Below are 20,450 nucleotides of genomic sequence, written 5' to 3' on the forward strand. Positions count from 1 at the left end.
ATTCTTTTCAAGTAAGCAAATTATTCAGGAAATAACCTGCATGAACAAGAGACAAAAACGAAAAATAACAAAGTTTAGGGGTAAGCAGTAATAGCAAAAACTGCCTTGTGGGGCTTGTTTGCTTTGTTCACATATTAAAAAACAGACATGTTAATTCACCTTGTTACTGCTCTACCAGGTGTAACAATTAAGTTTAAAATCCAGACATCCATGAGAAACAATGAAATTTAACGCAGTTAGAAGTTAGCAGGGAGTTAGCTCGCTAGTTTCCACCTAAACATAATATACCATGTTCTGACTGAGGGATTTCTGAAAAAATTAAAACATACAGCTCTGCTATCACTTCTGACATAAATGAAGACTTGAAACTAAACAGCAGTGACGTTTGTAGGGTTACTGAAGTTGGGCTAGCTTGTATATAATGATGTGCTACGTGGTGGCTAGCTACACAGCTATGGTTAGCATAATATAAACACATTGCACAGTGAAGCTGGAGGATGAACGCTAACTTTTTTCCACTTGATAAAAGTTAACACGGGGGTTCTCAGTAGTAGGTACAAATGCAGTTGTATGGCAGGATGCTGTAAACGGACCAAACTTCAGTCAGGAGAACAACTGAGATAATCCATCCACAATACCAGGTTATAATTTTTTTTTATTTATGCATGGGCTGGGCTGTAGTTAGATCGTAAGGTTTTAAAAACTGAGCTTTAAAATGAATAGTTGTAATAAAAACCGAGAGAGGCCCACAGTGATCACTGCCTTTTTTAGGGACTTGTTCAGATGAAATAGAACAAGGTACAAAGCATTAAAACATGTTAACAACACAACAGCCTTAATAAACGCAGAATAGTTTGGACCCGGAAGCAGGATTCATCACGTCATCACTTCAAGACGGGATAGTGAATTAATAAAGACAAAGAAACTAAAAAATAAGCATAATTGTGAATTTTTGTTAATTCTTTTGGTCACAATAACTGTGACTATCGTGACAACTCTAGCTCAGAATATTGATCTTTCAGCAGGAGGCTCCATCTCATCCACTCCCATTCTCTGCACCCAGCTCTCCTACAGGGATTCTGGTCCACGTCTGCGGTGGCGCTGATTTCTCTTTTTTCCTATCCGACATGCAGTTAAACAAAGCAAAGATCTGCAGGCGTCTCATTAAACTTCACTTCAGCTTCACAAAATATTTGCAAAGCAGAATCTTCTGCTCAATTTAAAGTCTGCTTTGACCAAAGTGCCCTGCGGCTAAGTTCTGCTTTGGTTGCTGCTCTTCTCATGAACACAGAGCGAAAGATGAATAATGTGTATCTCAAGCTTGAATGCACTACAGTCAATGATAGTGTGAAAGCAAACTGGAACACACTGAAAGTGTTCATAAATCACCCTCCCTCCGTCCTCATCATATTCCTCAACCCCTAAGTGTGTGATGTCTGTGTGAACTCAATGCAGACAAGGCAGTGATGACATCGTCGGCCCCGCAGAACAAGTCGTAATGTAAGACAGAATAGGCAGACCACCCACACGGGCCTACGTCAGCAAATTCACTGATGCTGCAGGCTGAAGCTGAGACCCGTCTGCTAAATCAATGAGGAAATTTTTATTGAGGCTGTGTAAGTGCACGCACAAAGACTTACCGCAGAAATGTAGAACATGGGAAATGGGGGCATTTTTGGTTCTCTAATGGACTGCACGAAAATGACAAAGTGAAATTTAATGTATCATTAAATCAAACTGCTCTGGAACATCAAGACTTTCTGTTGATATTTGCTTTGTGGGAACACAGAGGTGTTAAAAAAAAAAAAAAAAAACTCTTCCACCAGCAACTACCAAAATCTAAAAATTGTTCTTTGACACCCTCAGTGATACGTTTTCAAAAACATTTAAAAAGAGAAATTATTTTCATCCTCTTTAAAAAGCCAAGATTATATAGGTCCTCCAGGCGGTACTCACAGTTGTGTTTTAATTCTTAAAAGAAAATAACTTAAGACATCAACACTGGCAAATAAATAAAATATAGTGATACAAATAAAAGTACATAAAATAATAAATTAATGTTAATTTTGACAGCACTAATTCCATCATGCAGGAATACCTTCTTTGGCCATATTTCTGAATAACACACATCAGCACATCCTTCAGACATCTGAATTTCAATCATCAGCTTTGAGGGTCCTTAAATGGGTTTGAATATTTATTATTTAGCTAGTACTTCTTGCTACCGTGCACAAACAGCAGCCAGAGCTTTTACTGAGCAGAACAGGACACATGTGTGCTTGGTGAAAGATCTGGCAAACTGCTGATTCCGTGGCTGTGCAGAGAAAAGAAATCACAGAAAATTTGCTACTGTAGGTTCTTGGAGATGCAAATTTTTTTGTTTCTGACGAGGAGAAAAGAGCTCACGTGGACTGCGTCTCTCCCTTTTCACGTCCTCTCTGACTGCACTCTCAGGGTGAGCAGTTAGAATGTGCAACAGTCCACGCTGTGGTTTCACACCTCAGTGCAAGCGGCCCATTTCATTAATATCGTCTTCCAGTAAATCAAATCCATAAATTACCGCTTTAAGCACTGCAAAAATGGCCATATGTTTTTTGTATTAAAGGATGCTTGCTCTTCAAACCTATAGCAAATGTTTTTTCCCCAAATCATACTGACTCAGATCTTGTTGGGAATAAACTCAAAATCAATTTGTCAGAACATATAGCTGACAACATCTGTTTTCTGCTGTGGGTCATCGCACCATTTTTTACATCGTATTCCTCACTCATTATTTTGCTCTTGGAAATGAAATACTGGCAGTGTCACTGCGACTAGTATATCCAGCCTATAATTCATAGGAATTAAAGTTCAGTGGGCGATTTGGCACCTGATGATTTGCAACCAATGCTAACATTTAGACGTGTAAACGATACGTGTAGTCGAGCTGGAGCGCGGGAGCCACTGGTGCCGATGCGCTCTGGTATTTATAACCTTATAGTTTTAAGGGGCGGGCCATGCCAGAGAAACAACCTTGGGACGTTATCGTGGACCGATTCTGCTCAGCCCAAAAAGTTCTTCAAACAAAACTCTTTAATACACTTGAATTGTCTAACTCCACAATTCAGCTGCACATCGTTCATGCTTTTCACATTTTCTGCAATCACACACTGATCCAGTGTTCTAAGAAGCAAATCTATCATTTTTCTCAACACACAAGTGCTGCAGAATATATTTTACTTTAAAAAGAGTAGCAGGCCCTTGGTCATACAAAATGCAATCATATGCTGTAATGTGGAGTTCTTATTGGTGTTTTTTTGTCAATATTGATGTTCTTGCCTGACATTCAGGTGGGTTATTTGCATACCTGGAGCTGATGTCCTAAGTAACATGAGTGAAATAACTGCAGTCTCGTCAGTTTTGTCAAGTAAGCAGAGAGAAATACACCTGAAAAAAAAATTGCAATGTTAAGGTTTGCCAAAGAACACACAAACTCTTACATTTTCTCTTCTGGTATCACTGTGTAAATTATGTTTGATCCATGGCATGGGACGTCACATTAGATTAAAGGTTCAACAGATGATGTAGGACCGACAGCAGTCAGACTGTAAAATACCATATCTGATAAACACCTGCTAAAAATACATGTGTGTATTTAATCCACTGCACTTTATGTACATATAAAAATCTCTGTGACATGTATTCTAGTGGACTTTACTGTGTATAGTAACTTTGTAACTCTAATTTGTACATAGTACAACTTAGTCTTGTACAATATTTTTGCTTTTTTGTGCCTATTTTTCTTATCTATTTTTCTATTTATTTATTCTTCTGTCTCAAATTTACTTTTGTGCTGCTGTAACAAGTAAATTTCCCCAGTTTTGGATTAATCGTGTACATATATACATATGTATATGTATATTGTCCATTTACGTGTGTTGATTCCACCATAATTGCTTGGAAACATTGGAGAAATGAATCTCATACACAGTGTATTGTGGCAGCTAAGTGGCTTTGTCAGAGTTCAGACCTGTTGTTAAGTGTCTGTTCCTCAGCTCTTCTGGTTTATCCAAACACCAGCTCGGGACTAGAGCAATTAAGCGCTCGAGGTTAGACAAGGCTCGGTAATCGTCTGTGGCGCGATAGTCACACCTCTGCAGACAGCAGTATGTTATGTCCTTGCCTCTGAGTCTTTGGTCATATAAGTAATTAATTCCCTTCAATGGGCCGGGCATTCAAGCTAGATAGAAACCACAAACTCCCTCTCTCCCCTCCCACTCTCTATCCATCCCTCTGTCAGCCGCCTCCTCTTCTCCAACTCGACTTGCAGGCTCCGGCATTCCTATGGCCTGACTGCATCAAACTGCGCTGAATTATAATTAATTAGTGGTTGGAAAAAAATAGAGACTCAGCTGGCTTAGAGAAAATTATATAGTGTGGTTCCAGAAAGTAAAACTTAGAGAGGGTGAAAGACCTCTGCTGCTGGAGAAAAGGAAAACACTCTAACTTTAGTCACTGCGAGGCCACTACAGCAGATGTACCGACTTGTAGACGGTTGGCATTAAAAAAAACAAAGAGGAAAGGACACATTAGAAAGGAACAGTTCCATTTGAAAAACCAACATTTATTTAAAGACATGAAAAAGCTGTCATCCATGGTTTGTTATGAATCTGAATTTGTTGTTAACTAGAACTACACTTAGGGATCACGGTGATGCCGTGGTTCTTCCCAGGTACTCCAGCTTCATCCAGCAGTCCAAAAACATGCATTTTAACTGGTTAAGTGATTCGAAATTGGCATTAGGTTTAAAACTGTGTCTGTCTCCCTGTGCTACCCTGTTACAAATTGGTGACCAGTCCTTTCACTCTATGGTGACATAGAGGATAGGTGCCACACGACCCCTGGATAAGTGGAAGAAAATAAAAGGATAAAATTAGAGTCCATCTTGAAAACCATTATTTTATAAATACACAACATACGGACTGAAGATGCAGAAGTTTTTACCTGCTGTTTGCAGTGGTTCTCAAAGCAGAGAGGCGATCAAGGCGACCTTTCCATATCCACACAGTGCATGTGGTACACACATTTAAATCTTTATTAAAAACACATTTATTCTTCTTGGCATTTGGGTCCAGTGTGACATCCTTTTGGCTGATTTTATTTTTTATCTTATTTTATTTATTGTCTTTGCATTTTTCTTTATTGCGTGTCATTTTTCTTGGGGCTATATACTTTTAATGTGCAGCACTTTGGTAATCTTTGTTGTTTCACATGTGATAAATAAATTTGACTTTGGTGATTTTTGTAATGACAGTTGATTTATCGCTTTAACGTACAAAAACCCCCTCAGTTGTCATCTTGTGCTCATTTACTTTGATTCAATCATTCATTCATTCATGCTCTGAGTAATGCTTCATACTGAAATCCATCAGCAGATCTATTTGTTGTACATAAACTCCTCACCACTAGACTGGTGCCTTTTCTTCTCACCTCGCACGTTTCCTCTTTTAAACCTATACGACACTTACTGAGAGAAATGTGAGCTGGCTGATATTTTTTTGTGCACAGCCAGTTAAATCACCAGTCAAAAGGTTGGGTGGCGTTGCTGTTGAGTTACGTGTCAAAAATCAAAACAGGCGTGGAGCATTTGTTGCAGAACAGATTAGAATTTCTAAAGCCAGACATTTCAACATGCCAAAGTAATCTTTGAGTCACTAATGTTGATTCACACCCCTGTTAAATGGCTGACTGATATATTAGCCTGTTTCTTTAAAGTGAATCCATATTGCAGACTCTTTACATTTTCTCTCTAAAAACGAATAAAAGACTTGAGCTCAACACTGTCTAATGGACAAATCCAGGCTGAACCGCTATTAGTATTTGAAATAGATCTGTTCCTTTTGCGAGGACTCATCAATCTCCGCTGGCGTAAGAGCTGATTAGATTTGCCCCCTTCCAAAAGTGTTTCGGCTCTCCACTCCCCACAGACTTATTTAGAGCCTAACACCTGGTGAGCTGATAAAGGAGAGTTGTGAGGTGCAATCAGAAAGTTCAGTGACTCCTGAAAAGCATTTTTTGACTAAATGAAATTCCAGCTCTATGGTCGCTATTTTGACAAGTGCAAGAGATCCATGGTGGACAGCAGAAACACAACTGGCCAGAAGAGGACATCCAGAATACGGTCGGATGTCGAATTTTCTGAAAATTTTGCAACTGTGACACCTCGAGAACAAGGCGACGTTGAACTTGAAATTGATCCCATCGGAGGTGAATCTGCTAAAAAATCTTGGATGAGTTTGAATCTCAATGACCTCAAGGTCAAAGTAAGTTTTCTGAAACTCTTGTGAATGCGATAACTTCAGAACAAAGCAACTTAGGATTTTGAAATCGATACCATAGGTGTGTCTATTAGGACTCTTAGGGGTGGCACTCTATGCTGATCACCAGTACGGGTAAAGGTCCAGAATTTTATGATTACAAAAGTTAAAGTGGTGGTTACCTTAACTAGTTCTGAATTAGCTGAATTAATTAGTAAAGGAAGGTAATCCATATATCTATAGATATATCTTTTTAAACGATACCAAGAATTGGTAACACTAATCAGGGTTACTGAGACTAACCAGAAAAAAATTTAAATCTCTCATGCGAACATTGCTCAAATCCAGAGGCTAAAGGTAAGTTTCAGTGCTTCTAACTGATGATATTTCAGATATATATTTCGTATTAATGTGTTAAATGTCACATTCTCAAAATGACAATGGAAAAAAGATTACATCATTGCTTCAACATCAATATTTAAGTCCAATGACGTCAAACACTTTTCACTTTCCGCGTCAGTGCTGCTCTTAACACTTCCAGACTCTTTAACCTGATCAGTCATCAAAGCTGCCAGGCTTCTTCTCATTTTCAGCTACAGCAAGAAAGCTGCTGACAAAGACACAGAGGCTGCATTTCGCCTCCAATCAGTTAAAATGATGTGGGATGACCTAAATTACAGCTGAGTCTGCTGAAACTCATGAAAAATGTATCTCTGTATCTCCACCCGAGTCTAATTTAGCTTTTGCAGATAATATATTTTATGTCACAGTTGCTTAAAACTCCTTGTGAGAAGTCTGAAAGATGCCAGGCACTGGAAATGAATGACAACTTTGATATTTCCAGAGGTGAATGATTTATATTTTCAACTTTTTGTCAATTTGACGGGGATTGTTTATGGAGTTTATGGAGTGGGGATGATCAAGAAAGTAAGACTGTCATTCAATTCAATTCAGTTTCATTTGTATATTGCAGAGTCACAACAACAGTCGCCTGAATGCACTTTATATTGTAAGGTAAAGACCCTGCAATAATACAGAGAAACCCCAACAATCAGCCAACCCCCTCTGAGCAAGCATTTGGCAAAAGTGGGAAGAAAAAAATCCTTTTTAACAGGAAGAAACCTCCAGAAGCCATCTGCCGTGACTGGTTGGGGGTTAACTCAGTTTGGATACAAATAATCAGAATAAAGAAATTCAGGCAACCCCCAAACTTCCTGTTTATAACTAAGGTGTGATGTTAACTAAGGCCATGTCCACACTAAGACGTTATGTTTGAAAATGCATCTTTTTCTCTCCTTTTGGGCTCTTCAAAGTGGATACATTTGAAAACGCTTTTTTCGCTTCGCAGTGTGGACTGCGAAAACGGAGGCTTTCGAAAACGATGCGCATTTTAGTCATATGAGGCAGTCGTGACCAATTCAACTAAGATGGCGGACGGCATTGTACAGCAGTTGCTTTGTTATATATATATATATATAGAGAGAGAGAGCGAGTCTATATTCTCGCTCGCTTTTGCAACTTTGTACTCTTGTGTTACTCACAGCAACAACTTCACCTCATTGTCAGTCCATTTAAAAAACTCGGCGCTTTTCCTCGACATTTTGCTGTGACGTTTCAAAGAGCCGGAAAGTAAATAAACGGCAGACAGAAATGATGCAGGTCGAATTGTCTTACATTTCACGCATGCACAGTACAGGAACGTAAGTGTTTTCAGAGTGGATGAAAACAATAGAAAATTTGAAAAAATTTCAAATTTATCCAGATTAGTGTAGATGTAGCCTGAGCAGCAGCTACTTAAATATAATATTGTAACATTTAGCCAAAAACTACATTTATTGCCAAATACTGACTAATGCTGTTTTGAGTTAGTTGAAATTACCTGTATTGAACTTGAGCAGTATTAAACAGAATGAATAACTAGTGGATACTGCTTGATTGTTGTATTAATTACTTGTGTTTTATTTGCTGTTTGTTTTTGGGAATTAATTTGTAACCCTTATATACAGTAGAAAGGTGCTATATAAATACACTTTACTTACATCCTTGGAGGATGACTAACTAAAGAACTTCCCAGTATCAGGCACTTTCCAACTCTGCTTAGGACTGAGAGGATCACAACCGGGTGAATGTCTCTGGGAGTGTCGGGCACAGCGCGAACAAGGCAGACCTGTTAAGGTATAAACTGAATATGGACCATTCAGGATGGTTACACAGGCAACAAACACATGTGTTGATTCTGCAGTTTATTTATCAAGTTCAATTTGTTGCAGATGTGAGACTGAAACCTTGTTCTGTCCCCTGTAAAAAGGCAGAGTGACGATAACATTATGACTTGCTGGTTTCAGAGTTGCCGTGACTCCTTGTGGGGTCAAAGCTGTCTGTTCTCGGCGAGCGAATGAGCCCTGTGGGCTCGGTGTTAAACAGGAGCAGGGTATCCACCGCAGGCCACACACACAAAGTTATATTTATCCCCCCATGTCTCCAGCTAGTTTTTCTTTCGTCGCAAGGGCTGTGAGGCTCTTTTCAAAGCACCTATAAATGCTCCTAGTGTAACCCTGTTCCCTGACAACACTGGATTTTTATGCTGAAAGTCGCCCCCGTCCTCCCAAATCACAGCCGTCTCCTCCAACTAACAGTGCTTCTGTATTATGTGTTCTAATATATCAAACCTTTTTCAACTTTAGTTGCAGTTTTTTCCCCCAGTTTGTTCACTTAACCTTCTGCTCTTAAATCTGCTCTGTGAGAAAGCTGCTGCATATATGCAGGATTTATTAGAAATCTAGTTCTGCTGCCCACCATGCTGGGATCTTCTGGGGGTTGAAGGGTGAAAGCATCAGTGAAGGATGGGCTAATCAATTCAATTTCACCCTCTTTTTTTGTCATGGGTTACAAAGATAAAGACCCAAGCGCAGGGCCCTGGAGGCAGAAAAGTTGAAAATGTGGGCTTTTGAGTAATTGTCCAGAACAGTCCAAACGACACAAGAAGCATAGATAAAAGAAGACACAAGGAGCACATATAGGTAACCAGCCAGGAAAACAAAAGAGAAAATGGACACGCTGACATAAACCAAGGAGAAATGAAGGAGTATAAATACATAAAGCTAATGAAGTGGAGCCGATGATGGCAAGACAGACAATCATAAAGAAGGAAAAGACTCAGGAATCAAAAACCAAACAATCTGCAAATAAAATTGTTTACTAAGCTAAGGCAGTTATTATGGCAGAGCTATTAGAGCTGGTTATGTGCATATGTGTGTATATGTATCTGAGCATAGCTCAGGTGTTTTAATGGTAAGACATAATCATGTGCTGAATCTACTTATGAGTAACAGATCAAACAATAAAAAAACAGAAATAAAAAAATGAGCCTTACAGCTTTAAGTAATAACACCTAAAAGGCACTTTAATTCCACCAGAGGACTAATAATGATAAGATTCACAAGAAAAAGATACAAGATAAAAATTCCCAGTTCAAACGAGAGCCAAAGGACGGAAGCTGCTGAGTGACGAAACAAAAGCGAGCATTGGTGCATTCAGCACTACGATGTGTCATGATCTGTTTCTGGAGGATGGTGTTTATGTTAAGCGCAGAGGCATTTCTCGAGCAGTGATTAATGTGGTGCCCCAAATGCCACGGCTTCCACATCACACACAAACTGTTTTCTGCCTCCTGTCAAAGTACCAGCAGGAGGGAAGAACTGAAAAGTTAAAAAAAAAAGGGGGAATCAAAGTTTTTAGTCGAACATGTGCAAGTGTCTGTTGTTGGTTTCTGTCCACAGAGACCTAACGCACACGTGCATGCGCGCACATGCACGCAATTCAGACAGGCGTGGATTCTAGTATATATGCTAACAGAGAAACACACACATGCTAAGGGCTCTCTATCTCTGTTGGACACACACTCAAACACACGTACACACGCGCAGTGAAAGTCATGGCTTATATTTTCCATTGTGCGACAGGTGACCCTAAATATTTACACTGCCTGGCAGAGCCTCTGCCCGAGGTTTTGGGCCTCGGTGAACTGTGAGCTCTCATTACACAGAGAAAGCGCTCCACTAGTAGCTGTGAATATGTCATTTGTTTACACGGTGAGTTAACCACAGTTTTTTGTGTCTGCTTCATTGTCAGTCACAGACAGCTACACTCTCAACTTTTCAATTCATATACAGTGTTTCTTTGTATAAACACTTCTGGTACACGCTAATCTCTGTTGAATCAGTGACTAATGTTGGACCCAGTCTTTCTTGTTCAGACAGGGATACACACACCGCCAGCCAGGCTGGGGTAGTGAGCCAAACTGTGTGTCAGCGCCACAACATGAGGCTCTGCGAGTTGAACAGAACTGCATTACTACTGGTATTGTATCCGATTTCACTTGAAACTAATGTCACTTATGTTAAATCAGTTTATAGGCAATCTCTGCAAGATGTGGATACCTCGACTGGTTGGTGAATGCTTGCTGGAGTTTGCTGGCTGTTGCCAAAGAGGGCATAGCACTACAAAAAATCCTTGTGTATATTTGGTTGCTAGCAGATAGCTTGGTCGCCAGGTTGGCAAATAGTGTGCATGAATGACGGCAACTTGTGTGCAAACACTCGCCATTTTCTCTCCAAGCTGTAGTAAAAGTGGAAATTAGTGCAACTAGAATGTTCCCTTTCAAAATAAAAGTTGTGCTTTAATGCTGAAACATGGTAAAGCAGTGAAGGTAATTTTATTACCGCTTAGCGAGTAATTGACGAGTGCTTGCAGAAGAGTAAGTGCCTTCCATGCAAACTAAAGATGGCAGTAGCAATCGGTTAGGGAACTAAATAATAGCAAGGAGATTTCAGTGCAGCCCTTTAGACCTCTTTGCCACAAATTTTACTTAAAGACACCAAGTTACCTCCCATAACCACTCACCAACTGAGCAATATGCATTTTTCACTAGCAACCAGTGGTTACCAGGTGGTCACTGACTAGTCTCTAGCCTTGTGTGACTGTGGTTTAGCAATCAATTCCACAGCAAATGCTAGCTATCTCCAGCAGCCACTCACGAACAGATTGAGTGGACAGGTTTAGATGACTAAGACTCAAATATATGAACAGTTGTATCAAACAAAGCGTAAGCATGATTTAAAAAACCAAAAAAAATCATAAATAATGTATTCCTGTAGTGGTCAAGAGTAATTATAATCTATGACCTCTCGGACTTTCTGCTTTGGTTTTCATAATCTAAAAAAGACATAGTTGCAGTAGTTTTGATGCAGATGTTGACTTCTGGAACTGTTCAACATTGTAGGCTTAATACCTCATGTTTCCCCTGCCATGCACCGGACACACTACTTCCTGCACTGACGTTGGACATGGAATTGGATGCAAACCATCTTGTATTATTGCCCAGCGTGAATGTAATTCCTTGGAAGACGGCTCTGATGCAGAGCTAAGTGTACAGATTAATGGACAAAAACCAAAACACAAACACAAAATAAAAGAATACTTATAGACGGTCAGTGTGTTTATTTGATATGTTATTTTTATACCTCAGACAATGGCTTAAAAAACAAAAGGAGAAATTATATTTCAAGATTCCAGGATAAATGGATAATTTTTAATCAAGTTAGCCAGCTTCAACCTGCTTTAATTACAGTGAATGTGGCGCTGCCTTAACATTTATATTCTGCTGACCTTTGTGATAATTGTATTTTGGCAGACAGTAACAAGCCAGATGTCTAATACCAGCAGTCTGCCACAGGATATGGTGTATGACAGACGCTAAGAGGACAGGAGCTTTGCCAGCACACTTTTCACCTTGTCGGGATGTTGCTGCCAGGCCCCAACAATGTCTCAGTCATGCTCCGAGTCCATGTGCATATTCAATCCCACAGTCTGCATTATTCCTTTTGTTATTTTATAGTGTTTCGGAGCAAGTTCTGCATGACGCAAAAGTCCCTCTCCGAAGCTGAGGAATGCCGAACCCAATAACAAAATGACTCCTCGGTGCCTCCTTTTCTCTGATATAATTTGCTTGAGTTTTATTAGTGTTGGCTTGTCTGGGCTTCTGTGCTTGTGGAGAGCTATTAACTTTAACAGGGCTCAGTCAGGCTACTGAATCTAGCAAAAAAAAGAGAAAAGCGCGAGACAGACAGACAAGAAAAAATGTAATTAGACAGCCAGGCAGGTAGACAGGCAGTTACAGCCAATCTTACTGTACTGTATTATAAATCACGCCACAAGCCTTCTAAAATATACAAGGTGGCTGTTTCCACTGTTGTCTCGGTGTAAACACTGGCACTGATCACAGCTGCGGTTGAGGGTCTGCAAATGCATGCACAGATTAAATTAAACACTCGCTTGTCTGGTAGTGGTTATCTCTGCCCAGGAGAAATAATTATCAAAATCTGAATGAATTACAGCAGGAATGAACACTCTGATGCCCTACGAGGCTCCGGCTTTGATTCAAAATGCATTTAAATGGACCGATTTGTATTTGCCGAATCTATTTCACGTATCCGCATGAGAGCAAATAGCAGTCAATTAAGTTCTGGGTTGCATTCAAAAGCACGAGCGAGAAAAAATTCCCGGATTATTTCATCAGGAGCATGTGTTTCCTTTTTGTAAATTCAAATCCTGCAAGATTTACAAATGTTCATCTAACATTTCCCATTTTTTACATTTTCTAACAATCAGTGATTTTACTGGTTCTCCGATGATGTGCTGTCCATCCCTCTGCCACACTGTACTGAGTTTCTCTCTTGTTGTCTTTGAGAAGTGCTGGGTTTGCTGACCTGTTGGTTCCCAGCCAGCTGCTGAGTGAATAAGGCTTGACTCACCCTGCGTTTGGCCTTTTGTTCCCTCCCTGGACTTTGGATTGAAGAGCTTTTTGTTGGCAGCTCCCGGTGCTGCGGCCCACTCAAAGACGTCTCTCCTGGGCTGTTGTTGACCATCTGTTTCCCCCCGTCATTCAAGTAAGCCATTACCTGCTGGATCTTTTCTGGCACATGAAGCACCACAGTGTTGTGTGAAAGGACGATGTAGGCATTCGCCCTTTAAGAAGTGAATTGTTGGGAAAAAACTGGCTATAATATAATCATTAGTATTAATAGTATGTTGTTTTCTAGTGGTAAAAATTCAATACTCTACTTTTACTTTTGAAAACACAGACCATCATGTAGACCGAGCCACTGTGTGTTGCAGGATGCTGGCTCAAGAATCTTAATGCAATGTCACATTTCATCTAGGAAACAAATCTCCTAATTGATGTACACTTTTATTTATATATAAAATTACTTCAGAATATCAAATTACTTGCTTACAGTAACATCATTTCTGTATTTAGAAATAAGCTTAAGTTGAACTGATTCTGAATGTCTGTTTTTTCTTTCTTTTATGGAACTTCAGTTTCAATAACACTAATATTCAGAGTGTACCACTGAGTGTTTTTGTTGGTAGTAAATTACTCCTCCAGAATTTTATTTTGGAAGGACCAGCAGGCCCAACACATGCTGTGGTGCAACACCACTGAGAACTGAAAGAACACGTAGCCCGAGGTACTGTTTCTGCAAACCTTAATATGTGCACTGTAAAAAAACAAACAACTGACTGGAATTTTCATCGAAGTATTAAAAACAATCTTTATATTTAACATTATGCTGTGTTGATTTACTCAATTAAAACCCACTATAGTGGTGTATACAGCTAAAACTTGTAGTTCCAATGACCAATCATGTTTATGAGTTAGTAATGCTAGATGCCAGCCTCCTTGTGACCAGGAAAAAATCTGATGTTTGCACTAAATTATTTGGGCTGTTGGAGAATGATTGCAAGTAGTTGCAACGACTACTTTTGATTGCAAGCTGATTGCACAGGTCGCCTGGTAAGAAACAGCCTGTATCAAAGAACTGTGGTCCGACTCGGACTGACTGCAGTCACTCTCAGGAACACTGACTGATTGCCAGCATCAGTCTGACTTTGTCGGTGCAGATGATCCAAATTCTCTACGACAGCGGTCCCCAACCTTTTTTGTGCCACGGACCGGTTTATGCCCGACAATATTTTCACGGACCGGCCTTTAAGGTGTCGCGGATAAATACAACAAAATAAAACTAGTACCGGTATCGAAAAAAAGAAGATTTATTCATAACACACGTGAAAAGACCCAGGAAAACCGAGTTAACGATAAAAACGATAACAAAATAACGCTAAAAACCGATAAAAACCCTGAAAACCATACATTTCACACCCGAACCTCAACTCTCGCGGCCCGGTACCAAACGACTCACGGACCGGTACCGGTCCGTGGCCCAGGGGTTGGGGAGCGCTGCTCTACGACATATCTCTTTGCAAAAGAGCACTCGACTAGTTGCCAGCTGGTTGCGCTTCTAGCTCCTTTGCCTTGTAGTAGTAAACCCACCACCCTGTAGCAACTTTGTAACTATTTCTGGAAGAATTTGTTTCAAATCTTTGAGTTTCTGGTTGGAGTTAAACTTTATGTAGCTTAGCTAATATCAGTTTGCATTTATTGCAAATTTCTGTGTATGTGTGTGCGATTTCTGACAATTTTTCACAGTTGATCACCAGATTATCACACATGGATCGCATGTACAGAGTCCCAACTTAAACCCATTGAACTGTAAACTGATAGCAGACGGACTCCATATTATTGCTTTTTGTTTTTACTGTCTTCACACAGCAAAGTCAATTCAGTAAGGAAAGATATTCAGAAAGAATTAAACATGATTTATTGACATAGAGAAATTAATATATTTGACAATTAGACTCCGATGATCCATTATGGCACAGAGGAATCCAAGCGGTGATAGGATTTAGCACAGAACGCCTGGAGTGTAGATGAGTGGTAAAGATGAAGACTGGGGCTTGGATGGAGCTCCAGCTGTGGTGTCTGTGAGGTTGGGACGGGGAGGATCTGGGTTGCACAAATGCGAGTCTGAAAGGGAGAATGATGGAGAGCACAGAGCACAAACCATGGAGAGTGGAGGCTGATTGGCTCAAAGAAAGCAGACTGGATTAGAGTAATGACGACAATATTGAGTTTAACAGTGTGGCAAGCAGGTAGTGCAGCTGCACACCCAGGATAGCAGGCAGATGAGTGTTCACAGATCTTCCTTACATGAGCTTCATTTTAAATACGGCACTTTGCTTCGTGTGGTTGCAAACCCGGTCCTCACCTTCAAAGTTCATCTTCAGGTTTATTGCATCACAGTAAATCTGACCATGCCATTGTCTCCAATGACTGTTTTCTTTAGTGTGACTCCAGCATTAGGCAGACTTTGGTAGTGTGCAGGTAAACAATTCGAGTGGAGAGTAAAAGAGGAATTACACATTAGCCTTGAAGCTATAGGCTAGTGTCTGACAACAATTTCACTCTTGATTGGCTTTTTAAAATGTATTTGGATTCATAGATAAATGACTGGCAAACACAAACATATACCCAGAATGAAAGAGGCTATTCTGATGGAAGCCCTGAAAAATATGCTGCTGCCCTGAGAGGCTAAGTCAGCAGACTGGCTTATTATGTTTCAGACTGACTGAATAGTAACTGAATTAAATGCATGAGGTTCCCAATTAATATATAACTTCTGAAAGCAGATACAGTGGTTTAAACTGTACATCTTTATTGACCAACAGGATAATCTGGTTTCACAGACTCAGACCCACCTCTAAGCCAGGTGTGCATCGTGGCTCGGAGTGGAGAGTGGTGAAAGAGAGCTTGAGTCAGGGGTGATCGTGCTAGCCCGACACAATAGTTAATCCACAGTCTAAACACTGAAAGCCCTGATCTGTGAGCTGTGATCCGCTCAATGTGAACAGTAGTCACGACTTGGTGACGTGGGGGGGGGCGCTGGCACAATCACATCTCTCTGCATTTACACTCTTCATCTGTTGGCTGTAAATCAAAAGTATTAATGAACAAATTAATGTAATTTAATTAATACTTAACGGTTCTATAGACTGTTCTCAGTGAAGGAAATGCTCAACTTAAGTTCCAAGCCAAAAAGGTCATCAAGAAAATTGTAAATGAACACACACGTGTTCCAAAAAGCTGGACCACTTTCAAGAATCGCCTAATTATTTCTTTCTGATTGGGTTCTAATGTTGTAAATAACAGTGAGTTCTGATAGGATCATTTTGTATCTGGTATCCTGGTTGGTAAAATTGTCTTTAAACTCTGACCCTAAAAATTATTTATTTTTTAATCTTCTTTGTTTTGTTTAATTTTTATTTTTTTGCTAGTAAAATGTCACGTGCCAAACAACTGGGCAGACCTTTGAATTTATGCAAAATAATGCAACGGCAAATAGATTATCACCTGTGGCTTAATATGACTTAACATACAATAATAAAATTCCTTCCCACGGTCGCCAAGTGCAAGCTCAAAGGGGGTCGTTTGATTGTTGGGGTTTTCTCTTGATTATCGAAGGGTCTTTACCTTGAGGCAACTGTTGTGATTTGGCACTTTATAAATAAAACTGAATTGAACATGACTGTAACTTTCTGGTTAATGTATTCTCTGTAATTTGGCGAGAGGTATCTTTTGATTAAAACTAGAAGCAGCAGTGATCAGACCTTGCACCCTCATTTCTTCAGGCATGCAGATGTCTTCAGTCCTGGACTCTTATTCGATATTTCATTAAGGAGTCTGACATTGCTTCAAATATGCACTGTTAGTATGTATGTGTGTGTGTAGAGAGCTTTTGATTTCTTTTTTTTCTTTTTATGCGCCGATTATGCACAATAATTATAATTAAAGAACCTCTGTAACACCTGTATCAACATATTTATAAGTAAATCTGCTTATCGAATTTAACACAGTAATAGATTCATGACAAAGAAATGCAATGATACCTCGCTGTTAAACAGCAAATCACTAAAAATATAATTCATTCAGTAAATAGTAGAAATTTTGCTAACTTTGCATTGCAAATATCTTCAGGTGACACCGACCAAATCTGAAGTCCTCTCAAAGAGGATTTCTTCTAGTAAAACAGTTGCAGATGGTACAAACTAAAAATCTAAGTGGCTGATTTTCATTGGGGCTTTATTTTGTTCATATAAGCTGGGGTCCAATCGCTTCCACTCAGTGAACCTTAGTGTAAATTTGGTTGAGTGTAAATTTCGTCATCAGATGGCGAGCACAAGGGTCTCTAGAGATGTCTGTGTGAACACCAGGACTCATGCATGGAAGATTTACATGACAATGCACCGACCACGCATGCACCCCAGGTGGCCGATTTGAAGAAGACTTCAAAGACGTAACTAACCAGCCAACGGCTCTCTAGCTGTCTGTGGAGTGTAATCGAACCAAAAAATCTTTTTTGATGAGTCTGGATATGTGCCGATCAAATTTGACAGCTTTTGAGTTTCACCACTTCTGGCTCAAATGCATGTTTACAGTAATTCCTGCATGGAGTCATTACTCAAACTTTCTTTGAAAGTCTTTGATACTTAACGGTGTGGGGTTTTTAATCATGATTATTTTTTGCAGGCATCTTAATTGAATACAATCTGTTGGCAGATTCATGTGTTCTCATCATCGTGTCTCGTCATCTGTCACTCTACTGACAACCCAAATAAGATCTAGTCCCTGCTGTATGAAAGATTGGGTGGCTCCATGAAACCCCTTGCACCCCCCCGCATTTCTCATGTAGCCCTCTCAGGTTGTTTGCTCAGGCTGTTGCTCTGAAGACAGCCCACTCAGTTTGGATGTTCTTTTCCCAGGCCATAGCTGCTGGCTACATGTTTGCTTTCCCTCCACTTTCAAAGGCCACATTCACCTCAGGCCCTGAGGAGAAAGGGACCACGGTATATGAAAGTATGCAGGCCACAGCGGCCAGCTCTACTTTGAAACTAAGTGCCCATTTGGTATGTGCAGGCAGGCGAGGGGTGTCTCGGGTGCTTTTATTTGTTTACTTTCTTGAAGGCACTTGCATTCCTCTCAAATTAAGATGGCGTCAAGAGTTTCCATGATTTTGAATGAATGATAAATCCTTAACAGGGAAAGATGTGTGAAAAGATAATGAAACATGAAGTAAATTAAAGATAATATTGGGGGGGAAAAACAGAAGAATTACTAAAGGAATAATTTCCACTCTTTAAATATTCAGATTAAAGTGATTTGTTCATCATTCTGCCACATTGAAAGGTATTTGCTTAAATATTGTATTCTTCTTCCCCTTCCAGCTACAGTTAAAATGAAAATTGGATTAAAAGGCTAAAAAACCCCAAAGTTACAAAGTTGGTTTCAGTCTTATCTGTGTGGCCTCACATCTCCCTCTGTCTTGCATGTGTAAAGCAGAGCGCAGAGCATGGGAGTCTTCTGCAGTGATTAATTATCTGAACGCTTTAACACCTTTAACACGCAAACCTTGCAAATGTAATTAGTGCAGAAAATTAGCAACAGTCTGTCAGATTATCTTGTCATAGCTTGTTATGAAAATTAGAGTTTAGAATAAGCTACTAATCCCATTTGGCTAAATCCCCGCCCACTGTAGCATAAATAAAATGATGAAGTGCTCGTCGGCTACACCTCGACTCGTGCACAATGTCTCCAGTGCTTTTAACGATTAGCAAACTGACAACAATACCTGAAGAAACAAGGATGTGCAGGATTTGATGGTTTCATGCCTGTTCATTTTTATTCATGTATGTATTCATTCTTCTATTCAACCATTTAAAGCAGCAGAAAATTAATAATAATGACTCAGTTCCATTAAGCGTCCCATTAAGCCACGACAGTGAACCGTCATGCACAATAGATGACCTGTGGAATGCAGCCAAATGTGCTTTTCCTGCTGTGGCATGTCAAAATGTCTGCATGAAACCGCCCAGTGAATCCATGAGCTGCCCTTACTCAAAGCTTCTTAACAATAATAATAAAAAAAGGCTTTTCATAAAGCATTAAAATGCTCAGCTGATTTTAAATTTGGCCAGAACTGTCATCGGGAGTGTCTGCTTTTAAAACACTAGAGTAACCATGTCAACATGAAATACAGATCGTTAGCAGCCTTGATGTAGTTTGCTATATTTCCACATGAAGTGATCCCTGAACAGTAAAGTCTGAACTAACAGCGGCTGCCCTACTTTCGCCACACACTGGGAGCTGTTGTACATCAGCTACCTGAAGCCTTGCTGCTCTTGAAGCAATACTGTATACAACCAAATAGCTCAACACTGAACAAGTAGTTTAGCATTTGGGAGCAGCTATGCTACAGCTAGGCACAGAATCCTGCCTTCTTCTGTGAGAGGAAGAAAAGTGGCGCACATGCTCCTCAAAGTTCTCACACAGACCCCTCAAAATATCATGAAACTCTGCCTTAACATCCTGACACCTGATGTGATGTCTTCTGACTTGGACTCGATGGGCTCTTCCTTTGAAAAATGTTGTTTTCTGAGTCATAGCAGAAGATTGATTTCTTATGACCAGTAATGGTCCTCGACATGAAAGTTGGGTCAGTCTGACACTGAGGTTGATGTTAATTACTCTGCACAAGGTGCAAGTCTGTGATCTGTCTCACGCGCACGTGCAAGTAGCGGGGATGGGAGAGATTTAAAAGTAGCATGTTTCTGGTTTTTCATTGGAGATGAAGATACAGGAGGAATCGTGTAATATTTGAGTGATTGAACATTTTTACAGCAATTATTGGCATTCATACTCTTTCAGTGGTACTGTTTTTATTAGTTTTTTTAAATAACAACTTTAGTATAAATAAATTCATGCTAAATGTTTCCTTCATACTATGTAAAAAACCAACAAAAATAAAAAAAACAGGCCCTAAGGTACAGGTACAAAGGGTTGTTTAAAAAATCTATTTTTCCATTTTTGAACCCTCATGACCTCTGAAGTACAGGAGGTAGCTACATGAAATATTCATGACTCAAAGAGACATTTAAGCACTGGTAAAAAGTGCAGCCAAACCAATTTTACACCACTCCAATTGTCAAATTTTAAAGTCACATTTTAGTTTTGCATGATTTTCTTTCTATAACCAACTTTGAGCATCAGTATCCTTAAATATATTGTGGGTTTTGGGTAGGACACAGTCTCAGAATCAAACCTTGGTACCCTGCCATTTGTGTGGTTTGTGATAATTCACTAAAGAAAACTGCAAAAAGTGCATTTTAAGGGTGATGTCACCATGGAGATAGGGTGACTGG

Source organism: Pelmatolapia mariae, linkage group LG16_19, assembly GCF_036321145.2.
Source record: "Pelmatolapia mariae isolate MD_Pm_ZW linkage group LG16_19, Pm_UMD_F_2, whole genome shotgun sequence".
In the NCBI taxonomy this organism is placed as follows: Eukaryota; Metazoa; Chordata; class Actinopteri; order Cichliformes; family Cichlidae; genus Pelmatolapia; species Pelmatolapia mariae.